The sequence below is a fragment of the Hypanus sabinus genome, chromosome 20 (genome assembly GCF_030144855.1).
Source record: "Hypanus sabinus isolate sHypSab1 chromosome 20, sHypSab1.hap1, whole genome shotgun sequence".
NCBI lineage: Eukaryota > Metazoa > Chordata > Chondrichthyes > Myliobatiformes > Dasyatidae > Hypanus > Hypanus sabinus.
Window position 1 is genome coordinate 15,740,326 of NC_082725.1, and position 9,972 is coordinate 15,750,297.

Below are 9,972 nucleotides of genomic sequence, written 5' to 3' on the forward strand. Positions count from 1 at the left end.
GACATGGAACATAATGATGAAGATGAACGGAAGAGCGGCTGAATGGATTTACGACAATTAGAACTGAAAAAAAATGTTTTTCATTTCATGTGAAAAAAAAATGGACTCAGAAAACCCGTGGACATATTGTTCTCTTGGCACATGCCTAAAGGGAGCATTGGAGAGAATTTTAGGCAACTTTCTAAATTTCACTAGCATGTTGGCACAAGTACCTGACACACTTGGAGAGTATCTGCCCAGTTTGAGAAGCCAAGATATGGGTTCATCCCACCAAACATCTCCCACTTCTCCTCTTGCTTATGGTTGCTTTTTCGTAGAAATTACTTTCAGAATTTATAGGATGGAGGTCTTAATCCTATCCTGAACATGAAGTGGAATGATTCTAAGTCCTTCTTGGGAAATACAGTGAGTATGAATAATTGCAACACTGCCAATCAGATGAAAGCCCTTCCAATATCTTGAAACCTCTTGAACTAGACCTGCCTTTATCTATTTTTGTCCCCTCCTAAATTAGTCGTACTGTTTAGGCTCTTTCAAAATCCCTGATTTTGAGTCAGTACCTGGCAAAGTAACATCTTAGCTGAAATCCAGTCTGTTTTCACTGCTAAATTCATGGTGGAAGTTTATTTAAATTGTCTTATTTGGCTTTACTCCATGTTGCTTTCTATATTTATAAACCCTCTTCAATTTAAGATATAAATACTATTTTCCAATAGTCCATTTGCCATGGAATTAAATAAACATAGTAGGCCTCAAAGTTGAAAATGCAAGTCATTGTTAAATATAATTAAAGTACTTATATATACTTGTACTGCATGTACAGTATGACATTACATGTAATCTGATCAGTTAAGACTCCACCTTAAACAATCCCTTATACTGGATCTACAATCAGCTGTAAAGGTTATACAAGTATAAAGGAATTGAGCAAGAATGCCTGCTTCATGAATTGCAGGAAAAGATACCTAAGCGATGGGAATTGATTCCCGATCCATAGATGCCTAATAATTAATTCTGTTATAAAATAGTGAACATGGACATGTATACATGAAATTAATGAAGTGACACTGTTCATAGTTTAGGACTTTATTGCTACTCCTAGGGATATTCTGCATTTGTATACAGCCTGTAATAAGAAAGACCAGTACTTTAAAATTATTGTATAAGTCTCCATTATCCTAGTCCTGAACTGCTAGCAGATGACTCACTCATTGGTCAGGAATGTTAACTCAGTGGGTTCAGAGTACTAGCAAGTATAGCCAGACCCAATGGTCTAGGATATGGCTGAGGTTGGGATTTGGACTGTGGAACTGGTGCGTATCTGGACCGGGGTTTAGTCCAGAACAGCAGAGGTCAGGAACATGGGTAGAGCTGCGGTTGAACCAGGTTTCAGAATGCGTGTATATTTCCTGCTCTCTTGAAACTACTGAGCAGATCTATGTGGAGTCCTGCCACAGCATCCACCATCAAGGAAACCCACTATGCTCTCTTCTCACTATTTGCATCAGGAAGGGGGTAAAAGAGCCTTAGGTCCCACAATGCTAGGTTCAGGAAGTGTTATTTGCCTTCGACCATCAGGCTCCTGAACCAGCATGGATAACTTCACTCACCTCAACACTGAGCTAAATCCATAACCTTTAGACTCACTTTCAAAGACTTTATAACTCACTTTTTCATGTTATTTATTTATTTATTCTTTGTGTTTTTTTTATTTGCACAGTTTGTCTTCTTCTGCACATTAGCTGTTCGTCAGTCTATGTTTATGTGTAGTTTTTCTTTGTATATTTCTTTATATTTCTTTGTTCTACTATGAAAATAAATCTTAGGGTTGTATATGGTGACATATATGTACTTTGATAATAAATTTACTTTAAACTTTGAACTTTGAACCTAGTTTGCTGGAAAATATATTATACTAGTGTATAACACACACAAAAATGTGTTTGGCTGTTACTAAAAGCATGCATGCAATAATGTGAAGAATCTGCTAGTCTAACACTATCAATGTCTCAAGGGTGCTGAATGAAAAGACTTTTTTTAACTGCATGTCTAGCAAGACATTTAAAGACTTATTGCACAATTTAAGGTAGTGTTGTGGTACGGGAAGATCCTGGATTTAATTCCTCATATATATTGCATCATTTGACCCCAGCTAGAGTAGAAATGGGCTGTACATATTATTACACTGTAACTTGAAATGAAAAATAAATAAGTTTTTCTCTTGGCTTAAATTACATATTTCTCTGTACTGCTTACTGACCATCTTTCCACATGAAGAAAGGCAAGTTAAAGTGCTGAAAAACCATGACTTTCAAGTACTGGGAAATAGATAATACATCTACAGAACATCAAAATTGCTTCAATCAAATTTTATTTGCCATGGAGTGGAGAGATGAAGAAGAAACAAAGATGGGAAAATGGTTTACTGTTGTATCTGCTCAACGGTAAGCCAGCTTAATTTCTTCCTGTGACCAATTTCCTTTCTGAGTGCAACACAAAGAGAAAAAAAAATCAAAGCAACCGCAAACATCATCCTGCAGATTTTTTTTCATTGAGAGGTACAGCACAGAAACAAGACTTTCTGTCCCAACAAGCCCGCGCTGCTCAATTATACCCTTGTGACCAAATAATCTATTAACCTGTATGCCTTTGGAATGTGGGAGGAAACTAGAGCACCTGGAGAAAACTCAAGCAAGTCACGGAGAGAATTGTATAAACCCCTTACAGAGAGCGGCAGGACATTGAACCCAGGTGGCCAGCACTGTAAAACATTACACTAATTATTACGCTACCGTGCCACCTCTTGTTCCAGGATATCGCATAGATGAAAATTATTGATTGATATTTGTTTATATTTCACCAGTGTCTACTACTACAAAATGTTAACATCTCAGAACATATGTTATGGTTCTTCTACCTACGTATAATAAAGCTGGGGAAATAGTATAAGGGAGTTTGTAGAATACAATGAACAGTGGCTCTTTAAAAGAAGTTGTACTTTTAGTTTGGAGTCTACCGTATTGGACAATGCCTCTCGTGGTGATTCTACAATTACCCCCTCTTGGTGGAAACTTTATTAGCAAAATTGATTCTGTGAGTAACATACAATCTTAGGGTGGAAGGCAATTCTCTCAGAAGTTAATTTACAGCAAACAAAAGAGAAAGTTTAGAATTTCTACATAGCACAAGTTGCTGGTTTTATATCAATGAAGAAAAATGATCAGAGATATTTATAAAGAATTTTCTAGGTCAAACAAGCTGATACTCCCACAACTTCCATTCCAGCTGGCCCACGGCACATGGCAAAATCTCTACAAGCATTGCCTTCCTCCTTATTTACCCAGTTTTTGTTTGCAGGTGAAGATGACTCACATTCTCTGAAGGATGGGGAATATATTTCCAACCTTAAACATGTTGTAAGGAAAAGAAAAAGACAGTGGAGAATTATTTTGCTTTTTCCCTGAGAGACAGTGAAATTGTAAACACTGCCATGGCAAAAATTATTGATGTTGCTCAAGGAAGCCCAGCGACCACTTAAGGATCTTCAGTAGAATAAGCCAAACTCTGACTAAAATCTCTGCAAAATTAAGTTCTTGCCATCGATCTTAGAGAATATTTCAATTACATAGCTAAGGGCCTAAATAGTGTTTTAGATAGCTGACATATGCCTGAAAAATAGGCAAGGCAGACTTTAATTGGATATCTTCCAGTCATTGTTTGGATATTGGATGAGTGGCTTTGGAGAAGGTCTCCAATTCCTCTTCTTCAAGTTACCACAAGTACGTCACAAAATGACCACAAGGGAATGTCCTGTACTTACTCTTGTCAATGTGAAGCCACACAAGGTTAGGAAGCAGACAGCATGCTGTCTGTGCCATCTTCACCAATGAAATATGGAGAAGTAGGCAACAACAAAGCAACTATTTAGTTGCACTTAATTAGAATGCTTGATAAGTACTTGGTGGTCAGAAGGAAACATGTCAGATGGTTATGACAGGCATAGTCTTGATCTATTACTTTAGTAGGAGTGAGTAGTGTTTGGAGCAGTCTGTAATTTTAAGAGCTGTGCCAAACTTGAAATTCAGTCAATTACTGCTTGCCACACCAGTCTGTTGCAACATACATAAACCTAGGCTTGTTTTCTCTGTCTTATTTTTGCTCCAAAGTCAGAAAGGCCATTTGGAAGCCAAACAGGATTCCAATAGTGAGAAATGTTTGTACAGCTGATGGACGGAAGTGCTGACAGCTGGAAGGCCATTGGTGGTGGTAATTTAGATACACTAAACTATTGAAAAATGCAGCCAGTAGCAGGGAAAAGAAAAATAAATCCAAAAGACATAATGAAGAATGTTCAATCTAGCAGTCCAGAGTGAACTACAAACACCTGAATGTCAAAAATCAGTTAAGATACTTTTAAGTCAGGGTGTTCTTAAGTAAATAATTTAAAGGTCAACTGAAGTCAGAGCAGTGCTAGAGATGACACAGAACATAGAACTGTACCGAGCTGAAACAGGCCATTCAGCCCACAATGTTATACTGAAGACCAAAATACCTTGGGCCTGTATAATGTCTATATCCTTCCATTTTCCTCACATTGCACACAATAGAGAGACTTTCTTCAAATACAAGCTCATTCATCTCAGTTTGAATTCAAAGATTTCAAGTTCAAGTTTATTGGCATTTGACAGTACATATATACAACCAAATGAAACAGTGTTCTTCCGGACCATAGTGGACCCATTAAAAATATATCATACATAGCACTTAACCCAAAATATTGCCAGAAGTAATAAAATAAAACTAAAATGTATGTAGTACACTGCACAGGTAAACAGTAAACAGCTCGTTGTCCTAGTGACGAGACCTCGGTGATGGCTGGATATTCATCAGTCTCACAGCCTGAGGGAAGAAGCTGTTACCCAGTCTGGCAGTCCTAGTCCTGATACTCCTGGACCTCCTCCTGATGGTACTGGGGCAAAGAGAGTGTGAGATGGGTGGGAGAGATCCTCAATAATGTTTTGGGCCCTTTGTTTGCAATGCTCGAGGTTTAAACAGACATACTTTATTGATCCCGAGGGAAAATGTTACAAATAGTGGGAAGGAAACCCCAATGATCCCCTTGGGGGTTTTTACTCTTTCCTTTAGGGTCTTGCAGTCCAATCCTTGCAGCTTCCAGACTACACACTGATTCAGCCAGACAGAACACTCACTTTGAGCTCCTGTAGAAAGTTGTTAGAATGGGGTCGGGGGCCCTTGCATGCCGCACCCTCCTCAGAAAGTGTAGACACAGCTGTGCCTTCTTAAGTAGTGAGGAGGTGATTGTATTTGTGGTCTGATCCCTGGGCTTGCACAGTCCCTCAGCACCAAGGCAGGCAAGTTCTCTGGCCCTGCAGCTTTGCGTCCTCACCCCGGCTGCGGCTAGATTGGGTGCCTGCTCCTCAGGGGAAGAGACGGCTTCCTTCGCTGTTGCATCATTCATTGTGTCAAATCATGCACCGAAAGCATTCAGCCTATCAAGAAGGGAGGTGTTGTTGTCGACATGCAAGGGTTCGCTTGTAATCAGTTGTGGTTTGTATACCTTGCCACCCACGTCATGTGTCTCTGAAGTCACAAAGGCATCAGTGGAGGTTCTGTGCGTACTCATGCTTTCCTCTCCTGGGAGCACAGCTCTTGCTCACCTTGGAGTTGTCCTGGCACATCCCAACCCCTAAGCAGTGCACGAACCTCTGCAGTCAGCCATGTTTGCTCTGTTTGCTCTGGCAGTGTAGCGTTTAATCAAGACAAAGCCCTTAATGCACCTTCTTATGTAGCCAGTCAGCATCCCGCATATTCATCAATGTTGACATGATGATTGTAAATAATCCAATTAAAAAACCTTAGGGATTTCTTCATGGGAGTCAAGAGCCCAAATGAATACAATTGTGTAGTTACTACAAAGCTAAGTAACAAAAAAAATTTGCCTAGAAATGTATTCCCAGTCAGCAGGATTTAATACTTTATATCGCACATTGTATTCTGACTTCCAGCAGTCACTAATATATAACATCTTTAGCAATATTGCCTGGAATCAGCCAAAAATCTTTCCTCCAGCAAAATCAGAAGTTTGGCACTAAATTAATCGAAGCTTAATACTAGGGGCTTCACACACTGCAAGTGGTGGCCACATTGGGGAATTAGTCTCCACAGCTCCAACATATAACTTCAAATGTCTGGTAAAAATTGATTACACTTTCTGCAATTATATTTCATCCTATACAAGCAAATATGTGCAAATTACTTCAAAGTAATTATATTCATATTAAGTAAAGGATCATTTGTAATAATACAGCACTAATGATTTCAATGCAGTCAAACATTTGCCTTTGGAAGTGTCGCACAATTTTTTGCACGTTAGTAAGACTGCTCGAAGGAAAGCTGAGTTTGTTAAGGAAATGAAAATGCACTGTTAAATATCCAAATATGTTGCTAATGTCAGGAAGTTGCAACAAATAGTGAGAGCACTTTCAGATGCTTGAACAACATGCATGCATTAACCCGAAATATGATTTCTTTAATCTCGAGGTAGCCTCTCATTCTCTCTCCACCATTACCATTATATTGTGTTGGAAAAGCTTTGGGATATCTTTGTATTCTACCTGTGATGAAAGAGTTTTTATTTATAAATAAGCCTCACTGCTGTGTGGAATTGTATAAAATCCTGTTCTCTCCCGACTTCATTTTCTCTCTTACCTACCAGAAGGAATTGCTAGTGCTTCAGCCAAGCAACAAATCATGATGCAAAAATTCAATTTTTCTCTCACCCTATTTACACCTGCGAGAGAAAACCATTACCTCAATATTGCTGGACGGTGATTTCTAGTGATTGGATAGAACTGTTACAGGTGGGGAACCCGAATGGAATGGGTCATCAGATGTCAGGCCCACATTGTCATGGAAGAATGTCGTTTCTACTTTTGCATCCTGCCCAAAGAGATGTGGAACATACAGACTAGGAGGCTGCCTTTTTGCAAAGCACAAATTTAGACCATTTGCTATGTCAATGAAGAAGATAACACTGATATTTTTAATAATCATTCTTTTTAGGTCATTGACTTTTAACACTTCATTTAGTAATCCCACTTGTTGTTAAGTGCCAGCCACAGAGTAGTGGCATGAGCACTGGAGTTTGAGGTGAGTGGTCCTGGGTTCAAATCTGGCTGGCGTGCTTTTCATCTGTGCTGGGTTGAGTGCCAAGCTAGTAACTTCAACCTTCAAAAAAAATAAATAACTGCTAAAAAAAAACAAGGCTGCCACCTGATGCACCAAAAGATGCAAAGAGGAACAATAACTGTTGCCAAGAAAGGCTCTGAAATTTCAAGTTGCAGAAACATTTTACAGATCACTGTCGAACAAAATCACAATCTGGCAGAGTGTTTTAAGTTTTCCCTTCACTCTCCTTGAGGTTAATTGCAAAATATCTACAGTCACTTCTTAATACCTACCTCAGGTAGAGGGATATATGTTGGTCAGGTTCCAGACTACAATGCAGGGCAGTCAAATGTAATCAAAATTCTGACAGAAAAAAAAAACAACAGGTATTGTTATATGATGTCCTTTGAAGAACATTGATCCCAGTGATTCAACTGACGTCCGTTTTTCAGAAGTGCCAAATTTAAAAAATGCTCATATAAAAACAATCAAAATGACACCATAGTATATGGTGTGCATAACCTTTAAAGTTTCACTTAAGGATTATTAGTAAAATACATGGATTGCTCTGGAGTGTATACTTACTTAAAGGTAGAGGTCTTAAAGAGAAATTTCTTTAGCCTGTGGAATCCATTGCCACAGATGGCTGTGGAGGCCAAGTCATTGGACATATTTAAAGTGGAGTTTGAAAGGTTCTTGATGGGTAAGGATGTCAGAAGGCACAGGGAGAAGACATGGCAATAGTGTTAGGAAGGATATTAAAGATGGAATGTCGAAGCAGATTTGGTGGGCCATTTGGCCTAGTTCTGCTTCTAGGTTTTATGGTCTTCAAGTGCATACAGGAGGTTGTGTCTGGCTTCTAGTTAGAAGCCATTCAACAGTAGCTTGAAAAGAAAGGTAACACAATATGCACAGAGAAAGCAGGTAGCTGCACTTTAGCAAGCTGATCAGTGCTGAGAGAGATGCTGGTACAGATTTCACTGGCTACAGTGCCTGTTCCGACATTGTAATGTTCTCTGATGTTCACCTGATAAAAAAAGAAATACAGGGTCAGTCTTCCAGAGCAGTGTTGTAAACACAAAATGTCATAAGAGAAAAGACACCGTCAAGATGGAGAGTGCAAAAAGATTTAAGAGGATGCTGCCTGGACTGGAGCACCTGAGTGACACAGAGAGCTTGCTCACATTGGAACTTTATTCCTCAGCATGCAGGGAAGTGTGAGTTCACCTCATAGAAGTTTACAAAATCATAAGGGGTGTGGATAAGTTGGATGGACAACTTATGTCTTTTTCCCCAGGGTTAGGCCATCCAAGACTAGAGGGCACAGACACAAGATAAAAGGGGAAAGATTTCATAGAGTCCTGAGAATTAACTTCTTTGCACAGAGAGTGATAAGCACCAAAACTGACCTGTCAGAGGAAGAGGTTAAGGTGAGTATAATTGCAATAGTTAAGAGGCATTTGGAAAACTACATGGGAGGGATGGGTTTGAAAAGGTTTGTGTTACGTGTGGTCAATTGGGACGAGCAGGGAGGATTTTGCAGTCAGCATGGACCAGATGGGATGAAGAGCCTATTTCTGCATTGTATTACTCTGTGGCTCTATCAGACCAGTGAGTGGCAGGACCGTGAAATCACACATAAGTTAGATTTTTGAGCCAGCTGAACTATCCGGAGCTTCTGTGATCACCTGGCTCATTCGGCATGGAGTGCAGCTATGGTCACGGTGCACACAGCCTCAGTTACTAATGGCAGAATATGAACCTGAGGCCGTCTCCGTTACTCTGCACCAACTGAGGAGTCGAGCAGGACTAAAATCGACGAGGATGAGAGTGGAAAATGAACACTGAAAACGGATGTTCAGTGTCACCTGCCTGTGCTTGGCAGGTCTCACTCTCACTGCTGGCTGCAGAAGGTGCAGGAGCATTGGGTCCCATGCTGCAAGATCTGATCATCTCAGCAGCTGATGGCTCAGGACTGTGGACTTGTTTTCAGCGGCGGGTTGACGTTTAATGTCCTGAGCACTGAACGCACTTTACTGTTTGCATGATTTGGTCGAGGTGCTTCCACACTGAATTGGATCTGTGGCTGTGGTCTGAAGCTGCCGATGCAACGCTGGGCTGACTGACTTGCTGGTTGTGCGGCATTATGAACTTGCTTTACTTGGCTTGGCGACTCATGGCTGGGGACTCACTTTTGTGGACTGTGTGGTTTGATGTTTAACGTTCTGTGTGTTATTCATTTGCTTTTTTGCTGTTTGCATGATTTGTTCTTTTTTTCGCATGTCTGATGGTCTTAATGAGAAGGGCTTTTCTTTCAATGGTTCTATAATGTTTCTTTGTTCTGTGGCAGTCTGCAAGAAGATGAATTGCAAGGTTGTACACTGTATACATACATTGATAATAAATTTACTTTGATCTTTAACGTGCATATGCCAAAAGAACAGTCTGTTTTGATGGGAAAAATACTGTTGAGAAACAAGAGAGAGCAGATGTTGGAATCTGGAACGACAGAACAAATTGTTGGATGATCTCAGCAGTCAGGCAGCATCTGTAGAAGGAAACAAGCAGTCGACATTTTAAGCTTTATTTGGACTGGGGCAGCATTTATACAGGGAAATGGACAGTCAATATTTTGTGTCAAGACCCTTAACTCTGTCCTTGATCTTCATCTCTGCCAATCCATCCCTCAGCCACTGAACCCTGATAACAATATAACATGAATTATTTCTCTCAGACAAAAATTGTTCAGGATCTCACTGAATGAATTCACTCTTATCTTATTTC